The following is a 15,316-nucleotide window of genomic DNA, read 5'->3' as shown; positions in this document are numbered from 1 at the left end:
ATCACATGGGGATTTAAAATCCTCTAAGTGATAGTTTGGAGGTGACAGGTTCTCTTTATGGAACCTGCCCTCCCAACACAGAACTGATGTTCTGTGTAGTTCCTGACAGCTGAGACAGGTGGCGCTGTGATCACAGCGCCACAGTCTCAGTGATAACACAGAGCAGATGAAAAACTGAAGTTTTTCGTCTGCTCTGCGGGCTCTATGGTGAGCTCATGTTCCGTGGTCTCGGGTCGGCCAGAGGAGAGGGGGATCACGAAAAGCACAGGGGGGGGAGGGGCGCGGTGTGGACAGAATCGCTTCTCGTTTCATTCAAGTGATCTGATAAATGATCAGATCACTTGAAAACGAGCAGCGGCTCCACACTGTACACTTAGCTCTGCTTGTCCGGAGCGGGACTAAGTGTACAAAAAAACTACTCGCCCGGCGCCCGAAACTGCATGTCCCGGGCGTCGGGCGATAGGAATTCCACACCCCTGTATACAATGAGGGAAATGCATAAAAACTGGAGCAGACAGAATCTGGATCAGTTAAAGGAGAACTTTTCACTTTTCACTCACCTCATAGTTGTAGCCGACCTGTGACAATGAGACTGTCACAGGTCGGCTCAGTAGATCGGGAGGAGAGCGAACACATACTGGAGTTCAGGGGACAGGGGAGGGGCTGGATTCCCCGCTCCAATCCGCCAGCGCTGACTGGCGGAACGGACGGGGGAGGGGGCGGGTACAGCTGGCTCTGCCTCTAGATAGGCAGAGCCAGCTGTCAGTCACGCAGCTGGGCGGATCCCGGCATAATTGTCGGGATCCGCTTCAGCGTCTCAGTATACTGCGAGCAGCTCGCGGTGTACTGCGGCGTCTCAGTATACCGCGAGCTACTCGCGGTATACTGAGCCTAGGGTGACGGGAAGACGCTAGTTTGTGTCCTCCCGTTACCCTAAGGAGAACTATGGGGAAAAGCCTTAACCCCATAGTTCTCCTTTAAGCTTTGAAAATGAAAGAAAGAAGATGATGGGTTGCCATGGCCAAATTCTCCAGATTGTCTGCTCCAATTTCCATGAATTCCACTCAATGTCTACATCATCGAAAAAAGTAAACTGCAATTTTTAAAAACTTTATTTTTAACTTTTCTTGTAATGCTATGCATTATCCTAATTTGGCTGCAAAAGTAGAAATACCCTTAAGAATAGATTTGTATCTTTAGAGATTTATGAAAGATAAAAGTAAATCAGGCGTCTTCCTCTATTTGTTGCAAAATTTAGGAATACATTTTTGGTTCTTAGATCTTTTATATTCCTTAGACATATCTCTAAGTAATGGATGCAGAATGTTCTACGCTTTAGGGCTGCAACTAACGATTATTTTCATAATCGATTGGTTGGCCGATTACTTCAGAATAAAACTGCATGCACATTTTTTGCAATCGCACGGCACTGGAATGCACAGCATTGCAGTACCGTGCCTTCCAGTGCAGGCAATCACACTGCAGATGGGAGGCACGTTTGGGGTGACACTGAAATGAATGGCACCACAACACACATCCTGCAGCCGAATTTGTCAGGCTGTAACCAAAAATTACTTTTCCCGTCAGGTGTATGGGCACCTTTAGTGTATGTGTATATTAGGCCCCATTCACACCTACAGCATATTTCAGGTGTGATTATAGATTCCTGTGTCAGGAACTTGCGTTTTCCTGCAGCAGGAATTCCTAATCTGCAGTTTACAAGCGGCAAATATCATAAGATAAGAATTATCATAAGATTATTTAAGAGGGTGCGTTTAGGGGCGGAGTTAAGGCCGGGGCAGGGTTAAGCCGGTGACACACTGCACGCAAAGCAGCGCGGAGCGGTGGAGCACTGCCTTTGCGAGCAGTGTGTCATGTAATTTTCTCCTGGGCACCTCAGCTGGTGAGAGCTCACGGAGCTGAGCGTGCCGAGATGAACAATTTCAACTTCAGCCAATCGGCTTGCGCGTATAAACCGGCGCAATGGGATGAGACGTCTGGCCAGTTGCTAAGCACAAGCCGATTGGCTGAAGGTGCGGTCAATCATCTGACTGCACTCAGCTCACACACTGCACGCAAAGCTCCGTGCCAGATAGCTTTGCTTCGCTCTGCACGGCTTCGCGTGCAGTGTGTCACGGCCTTAAGGGTTAGGTGGGGCAACTGGTGGCTAGTGACTCTTAAGGCCTGGCTAGTAGCTCAGGACTTGAAATTTTGAGCCCTGCGCTATTGTATGGGATGCATTTAAGGTGAGGATGTCCCAATACCGATGCTAGCATCGGAATCGGGTCTGGTACAGGGCATTTTGACAAGTACATAGCGCCGAAGCTTGCGCTATAGTTTGTTTTTTTCTCTTACTTACCTCACAGAGCGTCGCATCACTGCTGCTCCGGTGGGCGGCGCTCCAGGTAGGGTTTATGTGGCCGGAGACTGCCAGATGACCCCGCTCGGAGAACCGCCCACCGAAGCAGCAGTGACTCGACGCTGGGCGAGGTAAGAAAAAAAACCCTGCAGCGGTGAGTCAGCGCTGGTCCGGTGGGAGGAGCTCCTCCAGGTGGGAGGAGCATTAGCTGGCACCTCTGGCCAGCTAAATTAGAACCCCACCTGGAGCTCCTCCCACCGGACCAGCGCTGACTCGTCGCTGCTCTTTCCGGTGTTCGAACACAGTGAGTGAGGGCAGATTGGGGGGCACTATTAAACAAGTATAATTGTAAATGTATTGTCTGCACTGTATTAGCAGTATATACTCTATATGTACAGTAGAGTACATATAGAGTACACACTGCTAATACAGTGCAGACAATACATTTACAATTATACTCTGCTAACATGAATGGATTAGATGATCTGTATGTAGCCCTGTACTAGGGATCATTTAAGCCATTCATGTTAGCAGAGTATAATTGTAAATGTATTGTTGCAGTGTAGTATATGTACATGTACTATATACTACATATAGAATGCACTGCAACAATACATTTACAATTATCCCCTGCTAATATGAATGGGTTAAATGATCCATAGTACATAATATGTAGCCCTGTACTACGGATCTTTTAACCCATTCATGTTAGCAGTGCAGAATTGTATATCTATTGCTGCACTGCATTCTATATGTAAAGTAGCACAAATGTCCCGTACACTGCAGCAATAGAGTTAATGATTCCCTGCTAAGATGAATGGGTTATATGAGCCATAGTACAACTACATGTTATGTACATATTATGTACTATGGATCATGATTTAACCTATTCATGTTAGCAGGGGATAATTGTAATTCTATTACTGCAGTGTACTGGACATGTGTACTGTATATGTACTATGGATCATGATGTCACCTTTTCATGTTAGCAGGGCAGAATTGCGAGCGCCTCCCACAAGCTGAGACGCGATGCAGCGATCCTGCCCAGGGCCGACTACAAGAGGCATTGCGTGAGGCAACAGGGATCGGAGTGAAACTGTGAGTGAGGGAAGTTGGGACAGGGCTGGCTGTAAATCTATTGCTATAGTGTACTGGACGTGTGTAATGTATATGTAGTACATATATACAGCACACACCTCCAATACACTCCAGCAATAGAGTTACAATTCTCCCCTGCTAACATGAATAGGTTAAACCATGATCCATAGTACATAACATGTAGTTGTACTATGGATCATTTAAAGTCACCTGTCACTTTAAGAAAAAGTATCGGTAATTGGTATCAGCAAGTACATGAGGGGAAGTACTTGTACTTGGGCCTGAAAAAGTGGCATCGGGACATCCCTAATTTAAGGCTTATATAAGGGGTGACTACATGTCCCTTCAGAAGGCTATTAGAGCCGAGGAGTCTGCCCGTACTATCGCGCTTCAATCTACAGAGAATGATTGTCTCTTAAATATGTATCTTCCCCAACTCCTGCTAATTTTGACTCTCTTATGTCTGCCAGACGCACACTTAAGTTACATCTTGCGGACATAACAAGAACTGACCTATATAAACGTAAACAGTCCTTTTTTGAAATTGGTGATAAAAATGGGCGTTTGCTGGCTATGTTATCTCAGGCGGCTCGGCCCCAAACGGTGGTTGCTAAGCTCTGCTCCTGATGCCTTCGTCACCTCCCCAGTTGCTATCCTTGAGGTATTTCGGGATTATTATACCTTCCTTTATTCATCCTCACTACCGACAAATGCCCAGTCTCCTGACCTGCGGCCTCTGCTGGACACTGTAGCTTTGGGGTGGCTGACAGTCAGCGCAGCTTTCTGGTAAAGCCTATCGCAGACCTCGAGGGTCTTGCTGCCATCCGTTCTTTTCCTAATGGTAAAACACCCTGCCCGGACGGGATCCCTATGGAATTTTACAAGACACATGCGGGTTTACTGGTCCCTCGTTTATGCGAGATGTAAACTTCCAGCCTGCCGCCTTCTATGAACGGGGCTCATGTCATCCTGATCCATAAACCGCCTAGGGACCCGACTGACTGTGCCTCTTATAGGCTTATCGCACTACTCAATTGTGATGTAAAGATTTTAACTAAGATCCTTAGTGTGCGTCTTAACGAGCTGACGGATAGTCTGATAGACACGGACCAAATGGGCTTCATGCCTCGTAGATCCGCTGACGTTAATCTACGTCGCCTATTCACCAATCTACATGCATCCCATGCCAATACCGGAACTAGGGTGGTGGGGTCTCTTGATATAGAAAAAGCATTCGATACGGTGGAATGGTCCTATTTATGGGCTGTATTGGACAAAATGGGATTTCCCCTGGAGTTTACTCGCTGGATTCAACTGTTGTACCATAGCCCTGTGGCCTCCTATAAAGTTGTGTAATAAATTGTCTAGACACTTTTCTATTTGTAGGGGTACTCAGCAAGGTTGTCTGCTATCGTCCACTCTCTTTGCCTTAGCCATGGAACCCATAGCAGAAGCTTTGCGGATATCTCCCTGTATCAGGGGGCTTAGAGTTGGGTGGTTGGAGGAGAGAGTGTTGCTATATGCGGACGATCTGCTCTTATTTCTCAATGATCCTTGACCCTCATTGCAAGGTGCCCTGAAGTGCCGACTGCATTTTCTGCTGTGTCGGGTCTACGGGTCAATTGGCACAAATCCATACTGTTCCCCATTGACGCTCACGCTAGGTCTATACCCAGGATGGTTTCCCAACTGTCCTGGGTGGACTCTTTTACATACCTGGGTGTGGTGATCTCTGGATCGCCTCAGAAATTCCTCACATTTAACGTTCTTCCGATTTTGAGTGATATGAGACTGAAGGCATGGGCGAACCTACCATTGTCCCTTTTGGGCAGAGTTAATCTCATAAAAAAGAAGCTATTGCCCAAGTTGACATATATCTTCCGTAATTCCCCTATATTGATTCCTAAATCCTATTTTCATCAAATGAATCAACTGGTTTCCTCCTTCTTGTGGGGCTCCCAGCCTCCAAGATATAAACTCACGACCTTGACTCGCCCCACTCTCCAGGGTGGCCTAGCGCTCCCGGACTTTTTTTTTTGTAACAATATATTTTATTCGGTTTTCACAAGGAAAAGGGACAATACATATATGGTACAATACAAGCAACGTATGCAAATTATAAGGCACATAAAAGTCCAAAGTGGGTACCATTGCTCTATGTCTGTCCCTATTAACAAAAAGTTATCATAGGTAGGTTTTAGAAAAGGGTCAGAGGGAAGAAGAGCAGGGAAAAGGGGGTGGATTGGGTTCCATCGGTGTGATGCTACAGCTGGTTATGGTGATGATTAGGTCAGTAGAGCAACTGCCCATTTTAACTAGAGGCACTCCCAATTTCTAAATAGCAGTCTCTCATAGAAGTCTAAGGGTGTCCCCGCTTAGATCCGGGTGTTGATATAGCACCCAAGGTTCCCATATCAGTAAGAACTTGGCATGTGTATCTTTTAGAATACTGGATAATCTTTCGTTAGTCATAATATTATCTAGTCTAGAAGTAAACTCGCGATATGGCAGGATTTGTTTTTTCCAGTTATTTGCTAAGGTCAATTTGGCTGCCAAGAGGATCTGATGTGCTAGTGATCTTTGGGAGGTGGTTAGACCAGGTATGGTATTATGTAGCAGAGCTTGGGTGGGATCCTTGGGAATGCGGGTGTGAAACAGACTGGAGAGTAAGCGAAAGATTCTAGTCCAAAATTGTGAGGCAAACGGGCACGTCCACCAGGTGTGGAGCATGTCGCCAGGGATGGTGCACCCCCGGAAGCAGGCAGTGGACAAGGATGGGTATATTTTGGCTAGGCGGGTGGGGACCAGGTACCAGTGGAACATAACCTTATAAGCTACTTCCATATTGGTGACATTAAAGGAGCATTGGGAGATGTTCCTCCATACCCTGCCCCAGTCCTCCTCAGTCCAAGTAAGATTAAGGTCAGTAGACCACCTTGCAGGGTAAGTGTGCAGGTCAAGGCGCTTCAGGGAGTTGAGCGTGGAATATATTAGCAACACTTGTTTGGGTCCGTCAGGGGAGTGGAGGCATATATGCTCAAAGCTAGTGAGGGGTCTGTTCGAGGGTCTCCGTTCTTGTAATGAAGACGCCCAGTGTCGTATTTGTAGATAACGGAATAGTTCCACGTCAGGGATTTGTTTGTGCTCTTTAAGGTATGACCATGTGGGGATAGCAGTGTGACTGAATAGATCATGAATCCTAATAAACCCATTGGCGCTCCACCATTTAAATTGCTCCGGGTTAGTACATGCCGGGGGGAACAAAGGTTGAGAAAGGATAGGGAGAAGGGGCATGTGAGGGGACATTAATGCCGCTGAGTATTTTAGGGAATCCCACACTTTTAGGGCTTGTCTCATAAGGGGGCTAAGGGTAGGGGGTCTCTGATTGGGTGGTAACCACGGGAGAGCTGAGAGTGGGTTGGGGAACAGTCTGGGAGTTCCAGCATAGTCCACAGAGGGGTATTGGTCTCCCGATGCATAGTGATTAGGGGCAATAGTTGAGAAGCCTGATAGTAAAGTAATATGTTAGGTAGGCCTATCCCTCCATCTTTTTTATGCTTATATAACGTGGATTTGGGTACTCTGGGTCTTAGAGGGTGCCAGATGAATGTTAAAATTTGTTTCTGGCGCTCCCGGACTTTTATAAATATTTCCTGCCTACGCAACTGGTCAGCATAGATTACATTTCAAGGGTCACCTCTCTATCTCTGACCCTGTCGCCGAACGTGTGCCTTCTGGGGTTGGTGGAGGAGTTAGCTCCAACCAACTCTGAACGCACACTTTTAGGCCTAACTTTGTTCTATGCCCGCAAGGCTATTGCTATGTGCTGGAAGAAGCCTGCTCCTCCGACTATGGCTTTCTGGAAGAAACTGGTTAATGACAACTTACCCTTGTACCAAGACACATGTCCACAGAGGATGTCCAGATAAGTTTCACAAAGTCTGGGAAAGCTGGTTGGAATGTACTGATTCTGCTGTAGATACGGATGCATACGATTTTGGGGACTTGTTAGTCTTCTCTATGGGACATGGATATATTTGTGTCAATGTTATGTTACCTGGCTATGGGCTGTCCCACATCCCACCACTGGATCAAACCTTTTATTATTTTTCTCTTATTACCGAGTCTTAGCCATGTATGATATATAGGGTGCATTGTCTCGCTAGGTGAGCTACCTTGGAAAACGCTCCCCTCCACTTGTACTGTGTTAATGTTTCCCTTTTATTTTTAATTTCCCTTGCTGTTCACTGTTTTGTTAACTGCATTTCTATGCCTAGTGCCCATGTTTTTTCTTTTTTTGGGCACGAATAGGATGCACTGTTTGTACTTAAAACGTGTAAAACAATAAACTGTTTTCTCACAAAAAAAAAGAAAGTTGAAAAAGTTAAAATAAAAAACATTTTCAGTTTCGGTCTGACATTTTGTTTTTAATTTCGGTTTTAAAATCCATATCGGTGCACCTCTGCTTTTTTACTTCATTGCTATCACATGGGAGGGAGGGGCTCGCAAGCCCATTCTGTGATAGCACATTTTGAGATGACAGGTTCTCTTTAAAAGGTGGCATTAGGGGGTCTATTAGACTTCACTGGAAAATGACAGCTGCCTGCTGAGGCAGCTGAATGTAAATACAGCGTGCAGTGGCTGGGAGCAATAGCAAGCCTCCTATTGGTTATTTTAAATTACAATAGCAGGCTGGCTATTGCACCCACCTAGTGCCTGCTGTCAATCAGAAGAGGAGGGAACTGAAGTAGAAGTTCTCCACTATATAACACTATACCCAAATTCATTTTTTATCTTTTTTTAGAAAGATAGAGCTTTCTTTCAGTGATATTTACTATGTTCTTTTATTTTGTTCAATATAAAACCTTGGTTCTCAATTGGTGGGTCGTGACCCAAAAGTGGGTCGCAACCCTGTGTTCAGTGGGTCGCTGCATGCATTTCACTTTTCTAGGTGAAAGGCTCCTCTGCCTTCTCCTAGCACAGCACTGTCAGTTCTCGTGCCTCACTTACCATGTAGAGGTGCCTGGACCGGAGTGACGTCACATTCTGGCTCCCCATACCTCTACAGGGTGCCTAAGGGAGCTGTACAAGCAATACACATATGGATTGAGCTCCGTCACAGCACAGCAGCCCACACTGGACCCCAGGCTGAGGATTTACTCCAGTTCACGTAAGGTGGGGAGACTGAGTGGACCTTAAACAAAATGTGTGTGTGTGTGAGAATGTCTGTCTGTCTGTGTATGTATGTCAGTGTTTTTGAGGGCCCGTTCACACTAGTACAGCGCGTTAAACTGTACCACGCAATCACACCTACCCTGCTTTCTGGTGTGGGAGGTGTCATTCGTTTGAATGGTACCCCAAACGCACCTAACACCCACAGTTCGTACACCCGCACAGAAACACGCAATACCCTAATGCCATGTTCCATTGCAGTGCGACTTGGGTCGCGACTTTATGGCCAAGGTCCCGAGGTTAAACAGGTTGAGAACCACTGATATAAAAGGATAAAAAAGAAAAAAAAAGTTTTAAATTCTGCTTACTTTAAAGTGACTTGAAACCCTCAGATTTTTTAACATAAAACAATACTGTAATGTGTGCCTTACTGTAATCCATGGTTGTTTCCCTTCTCTTTGCTGCTCTTCCTTTTAAATCTGTATCTGTTCTCATCATGCTGGGCAGAACTTCTGTTTTGCAGCAGACTGTCTCTGAAATGGATACATGATGTCTGTGTGTAGGTTTGCAACCTGAGCCAGCACTACAGGAAGAGGCACTCAGCTGCAAAGGGAAGTTCTCACAAAGCGTGAGAAGAGATACAGGATTTAAAAAGAGCAGCAAAGAGAAGGGAAACTACCATGCATTACAGTAAGGCACACATTACAGTATTGGTTTATGTTGAAAAATCTGAGGGTTTAATGTCACTTTAAGTGGTTTTTTTCTTGCTTAAAAATCCTACCTAGTTCCCCGCCTCCCCCCCATACAATGTTAAAGAGGAGGCTGTGGGAGGTTATGTTTGCTGAAATTAACCCGGTCCTATGCTGGCAAATTTCATTAACAGTTATAAGCTAGATGTGAACAATATCTAACAAAAGGTTAAAAACTTTGGAGCACTATATGTTAATGAGAACAAGCTCAGTCTGTCCAGCAGTATCACCCTCTTTCACTTTCAAACTGCTCAGTGTAGCTTGGGATCTGCACAAAGGCCTTCACCAAATAAAAACAGCTAAAAAGGGAAGAAACAGTATATTTTTTTACAATATTTTACATAATTTAAAACATATTTTGGTTTTCCGCAAATTTAACTGTAAAAGTGGAAACACACTTCATATTCACCCAATGAAGCCAAGTTCAATTCTTCAATTATTCGTGGAAGAAAGTTGAAATTGTATTGAAATTGCTAGGTTAGATGTCATGGATAAAAACACAAAAAACACATTAGACCCTCCCCGCACAAGACAATCCAACAACCATTGGTAGTCAGCGTCATTAAAAAAAAAAAAAAAACACCCATTGGTGATCACTGGACTTTAAATCCCCCCAAAACAATTGCATGACATTGGTGGTCAGTGACTTTTTTTATTTATTTTTATTACACCCATGAAAGCAAATCAAGAAACAAAATAAGTGAAAACGGAAATGTTAAAAAAAATTAAAAAAACAAGCATGGGATGTGTTGTTACAACTAAGGATGCACTGAAATTTTGCCAGAAACATTTGGGCTGAAAATGGTACTATAGGCAAAATGTGGCTGAAAATTCAGTGCATCCCTAGCTTCTCCCCTCCCCGGCCTGTGTCGGCAGCAGGGCTCGAAGGGGACACAGACCAGCGCCCATCGGGGAGGAGAGAAGCTATCAACATGCTGAGCAGGGCTGTGCTTCCATGATTGTGGACATAGTAACTGATACTGTCACCACACTTTATGAATGGACAGGAGCACTCTGTATAGAGGCTTCCTGTTCATTCATAACAGGGGCTGCAGAAAAAGATTTAGGACTCTGTGTCCTTAATCTTTCGGTTTTAAAAAGGGATATTTCCCCATATCCCTAACAGTGAAAATAAAAAAAAAAATTGTAAAAAGAATTTTAAAAAAGGTTGGGGGGAAAAAAACCCATTTTAGTCATGTCTAAAAACATGAGTTGATTACCTGATAACTCTGTTTCCAGGAATCTTCCAGGACAGCCATCGAGATATAGGCTCCGCCTGCTTGCTCGGGACAGCCCCACAAGCTGGTGATCCATGCGAACGTTCCTGCGTTCAGAGACCACTCTGACCTGTGCAGCTCCGTCCTGCTGAGCGAATCTGCCAACTCGTTCAGGCTGCCCTTGATATGCCTCGCCGTCAGCGAGAGGAGGGTGTGCTCTGCCCAAGTTAGAATATTCGTCGCCAACTGCATGAGGCCGTGCGAGCGCGTGCCCCCTTGCCTGTTTATGTAGGCCACTGCTGCGGCGTTGTCCGAGGCCACGGCCACATGGTGCCCGGCTAACGTCTCTTTGCAGGCAGGCGGAGCCTATATCTCGATGGCTGTCCTGGAAGATGACTGGGGAAAATTTCATTTAGGTGCATCCCTAGTAAACCGCTTGCTATGCGCCCAATGTAAATACACGAGCGGACGGCGGTTGCTTCCCGGCAGGTTGACACGCCTGTTTGTAATTTTTTTTACCGGCTGTTACATACAAGCGTTCGGCTGTATTACGACGTACAATGCTTCCCCCCCCGCCAGTTATCCCAGGCTCCGCTGTCCCCCCTGCAGGTCCGGAACCGGAACAGCGGCTATCTATACTAAGAAAGAGGAGAGATCAGCTTTCGCACGATTTTGCGCCCACGAAACGCACGGAAAACACGCGTTTACGAAATCCCGATAATGCAGTGAAATGGAGACGCGCTGAAATACGGCTGAAAGCTCAAGTAGTATTTCGCCCTTTGGGCGTTCGATCAGCGCTGAAAAACACCCAGGTGTGAACCCAGCCTAAAGGAGGAAGTGAAGTGTATTACATCATTTCCGCCTTTAGTTGTGTTTTCTCTGGCTGCTATAGCAGATCTCTTCATCAGCTTCTTTGGGGGTCCCAAGGTGACATTAGGTGTCTTAGAGACCCCTGTTGTCCCCGTAAAGAGGACCTGACATTGTATATTGGCTATCACATAGGGGGATTATTAGCCCCCCTATGTGATCGCAATAACGTTAAGTGTAAAAAAAAAAAAATGAGCCACATATTACAAAAAAAAAGGCTCATAATAAAAAAGAATTTTAAAAAAAATGTAAGTCCCCCTGCTCCCACATATAAACGTAAATACGCATCGGGTGCGCCTACGTGCGAAAACAATAATTATGCCACACGTTACATATCGCCGCGGGCGTCGGAGTGTGAGCAATATTTCTAGGGCCATTAATCACTGATAACACTAAACTGATGAGTGGTAAAAGCTTTTGAACGTGGCCTATGGCCAATTTGAAGTATGGTAGTTTTTTTGCGATTTCACGGGCGCACGCAATTTTAAAGCTTGACATGTTTGATGTCTATTTACCAGACGTGACCCCATCTTTGATATTTTACCAAAAAACTGGGTAATAAGTGTTTTATAGCATAACGTAGGGAAAACAGTTTTTTTTTCAAAATTTTCGGTACTTTTTTCATTAAATAGTAAAAAATAAAAACCCCAGTGGCGATTAAACAGCACCAAAAGAAAGCACTATGTGTCCCCAAAAAAATGGCATACAATTAATTTCAGTACAGTGCTGCATGACTGAATAAATGTACCACAGCTCTAAATACTGAGAAATGGCCTGGACATGAAGGCGGTTTAACACCCCGGTCAGCAAGTGGTTAAAACAGCTCATGTGTGAGTACAGAGGTCAGTGATGTAATGCCGAATACAAAGGTCAGCAGTGTGACGCACAGTACAGAGATCAGTAACAACGCACAGTGCAGAGGTCAAGCGGTTTAAGGCAGAAATAACAGGGACGTACAGTGCACATGGCTGACCTGATTCAGGTGCCCTCTTCTCCTGGTGGTGTCCTCCATGTCCATAGGGAAGAACAGGCTGCTGTGTGCAATCAAACGCAGCACCTGTCCCTCTGGGAACGGACCGATACGGCCTTGCACGCCACACGGATGTATATGGCCCGAATAAACGCTGTGTGAATGAGGCCTAAAGCATTGTGGGAAAGGAGAAGGCCTACTAAAAGGAGTGCACTCACTGAGCCAGGAATGACTGATACTGTTCATCAGATAGATGCATGTGTGTGTTTACATGTCGGCAAAACTGATCACGCTTGTGTATGAATGAATTATGTAACCTGATTGGTTGCTCTCGGCAACAGATCCTGCGCTCCATCCTCTTTGCTCCAATTAAATGCAGCAGCTGGCGTACACACACACTTAATGGGATTGGATACTTCGCTCCTCTGTGATAACTGCATCCTTGCCAGCTCCTGGCATGCTGGGAGTTGTAGTGCTCCAGCAATTCAGCTACACATAAGATGGTCATGTGGAAGATGAGGATGCAGGACAGAGTGATCCCAGAGATTGCCCTGCACCTTAGTGGAAGCAGGCAGTGTAGCTGCCCTCATACACCACTGTCAGTGTGTAGAGCCCAAAAGCCGTCCTATGAAATACCCCTGGGCCCTGGAGAGAAGGGCCCTGCTCGGACTCTCCCTCTTTCTGGATGGAGCATGTTAGGCCTGATGGCAGCAGTGACATGAGGAGAGGGTCTGTATTGCACGACGGGTATTTATCTACTCCGGCGCTGCTACTTTCACAATGCACGCAGTCTAGCTGATCAGTACAGCAGCGGCCGGGAAGGAGTGATAAGAAAGCTGGCGGGAGCTATCACTCAGGTGTGACTCCATGGACAGCCCGGCATTTTGGGGAAGAGGGGTAAAGTGTTGCTTCTTTATGCAGACAGCGCTACTCTGCAGTTTACATAGTGGCGCTGCCCACAGGAGGTGGGAGAGGCAGGCTGGGGGGAGGGGACCAGAGAGGTGATCGCCGCTGCTGAAGCTGTGGCAGTTTCCCCCATCGTCCTGCCGGCGGCGACCCTGCCCCCCGATGAATTTCCACTCGCCCCCACGCAATTTTCACTCGCCAATTGCGAGGGGGCGAGTGGAAATTTTTAGCCCTGTATACACATACTATAATGCACGCCCACTGGTACATGTGTATATTATGTGTGGAGAGAATGATGTTTTATTACTTTTAAAAATATTTTAACAATTTTTTTATGCCTATTTGTTTTACATTACTGTCAGGAGGCTCTAGGGAAAGATCACTGCTGCTATTTCCCTTTTGAGCTAGAGAAAGAGATTGAAGACATAGAGGGGGGTTTACCCTACCCTGATTTTGACTTCAGCGGCTTGTCAGCATAAGGCAATAAATGCAACCGACGTAAGGCATACCAACCTGGCCAGCTGGAAGAGGTATTGTTCCACCGTATGTCTTATGCCAGCAGCAGTGAGGGGAGTTAAACTATTTTAAACTATTTTAATTCAACTGCGTGTGTAGTAGTGCGTGGAAAAGCGTTGCGATGCATTGCCGTGCATTGTAACATGCTTTATTGTAAAATGTATGTCTGCATTATTTTATCAAAAGGCACTGCAGATCAGACGCTACTACAACACATAGGTGTGAAATCAACCTCTCTATTTTTAGCACAAGTTGCATATTTACAGTTTTGCGTAACTTCAATTTTTACGGCTTCACAAAAAGGAACAATTTAAAATGTACAAATATTTGGTATTTATTATTAGGGATGCACCGAAATTTCGGCCGCTGAAATATATAGGCCGAAAATGTCGAAAGTGCCATTTTTTGGCCGAAATAGTGGTGCATCTCCGATTTCTCTCCTCTCCGCTGGGCGCTGTTCTGTGTCCCAGCGGGTATGAGAGAAGCTGTCACAGGAGGTAGAACGCGCTGTGAGCAGTCGGTATCTCTCCTCCTGGCACCGCTCAGCCTCCTGTGACAGATCGGGAGTTGTGTGTTGGCGGTAACAGCTGTTTTTTAGAAAAAAAAAAAAAGCCTGCAATATCCCCAACAGAATCCCCACTAAAGGGCTGCCTGCAAAACCTTGCGCCCCAAGCCAGCATCCGCAGACACCAAAACATCCACCTTATAAAACTTGGCAAAGGTGTAAACAGAAGACCAAGTAGCGGCCTTACAAACCTAAGAGACAGAGGCTCTATGGCAAAAAGCCCAAGCTGCCCCAACAGCCCCAGTAGAATGGGCAGTGATAGGAAAAGAGGCCTCACACCCCCTAATGGCATACACTTGAACAATAGTGTTACAAGTCCATCGAGAGATCGATTGCGGTCCTCCGCAATCGCAAACAAGGAATCCAATTCACGGAAGGAAACTGTAGCCTCCAAATAAAAGCGGAGAGCGAGAACCAAGTCCAAACAATGCAACGCTCTCTCCTTCCTATGAACGGGCTTCGGACATACAGAAGGCAACCTCATTCAGATGAAACGCCAAAACCACCTTAGGTAGGAAGAACATTCAAGGATGCAGAACATTCTGCAACAATAACGGCGACTTACGACACAAGGATGCCAACTATGAAACTCTACACACTGAGGTGATGGCCACCAAAAAGGCAACCGTTTGGAACAGACTCAGAAGCGGGACTTCCCTCAAAGGGAGACTCCTGCAACACTGAAAGCACCAAATTCAGATCCCAAGGCGGCAAGCGGGACCGAACAGGAGGAACAATACGTGTAACCCTCTGAACAAAAGTGCGAACCAAGGCATTTGACGCCAAAGGTCGCTGAAAAAGAAAGGTCAGGGCAGAAACTTGGCCTTTCACCGTGCTTAAGGCATTGCAGGAACGCAATAATTCTGTTCACAGAGACTAAAACGTGGAGACAGACAA

General features: G+C 45.8%; 1 long non-coding RNA gene across 1 annotated transcript in view; it reads right to left on the bottom strand.

Moving 5' to 3' along the window:
• The window catches only part of LOC108796484, a 25,934-nt gene that overhangs the window by 5,223 nt on the left and 5,395 nt on the right, over positions 1-15,316 (bottom strand). The window contains exon 3 of the long non-coding RNA XR_001941806.1: positions 11,220-11,228. This is a non-coding gene — a long non-coding RNA (uncharacterized LOC108796484). The remainder of the gene's footprint in view (positions 1-11,219; positions 11,229-15,316) is intronic.

The sequence above is a fragment of the Nanorana parkeri genome, unplaced genomic scaffold (assembly GCF_000935625.1).
Source record: "Nanorana parkeri isolate BGI_ZX_2015 unplaced genomic scaffold, ASM93562v1 scaffold1123, whole genome shotgun sequence".
Taxonomy (NCBI): domain Eukaryota; kingdom Metazoa; phylum Chordata; class Amphibia; order Anura; family Dicroglossidae; genus Nanorana; species Nanorana parkeri.
This window is presented reverse-complemented; position numbering and strand designations above follow the sequence as displayed.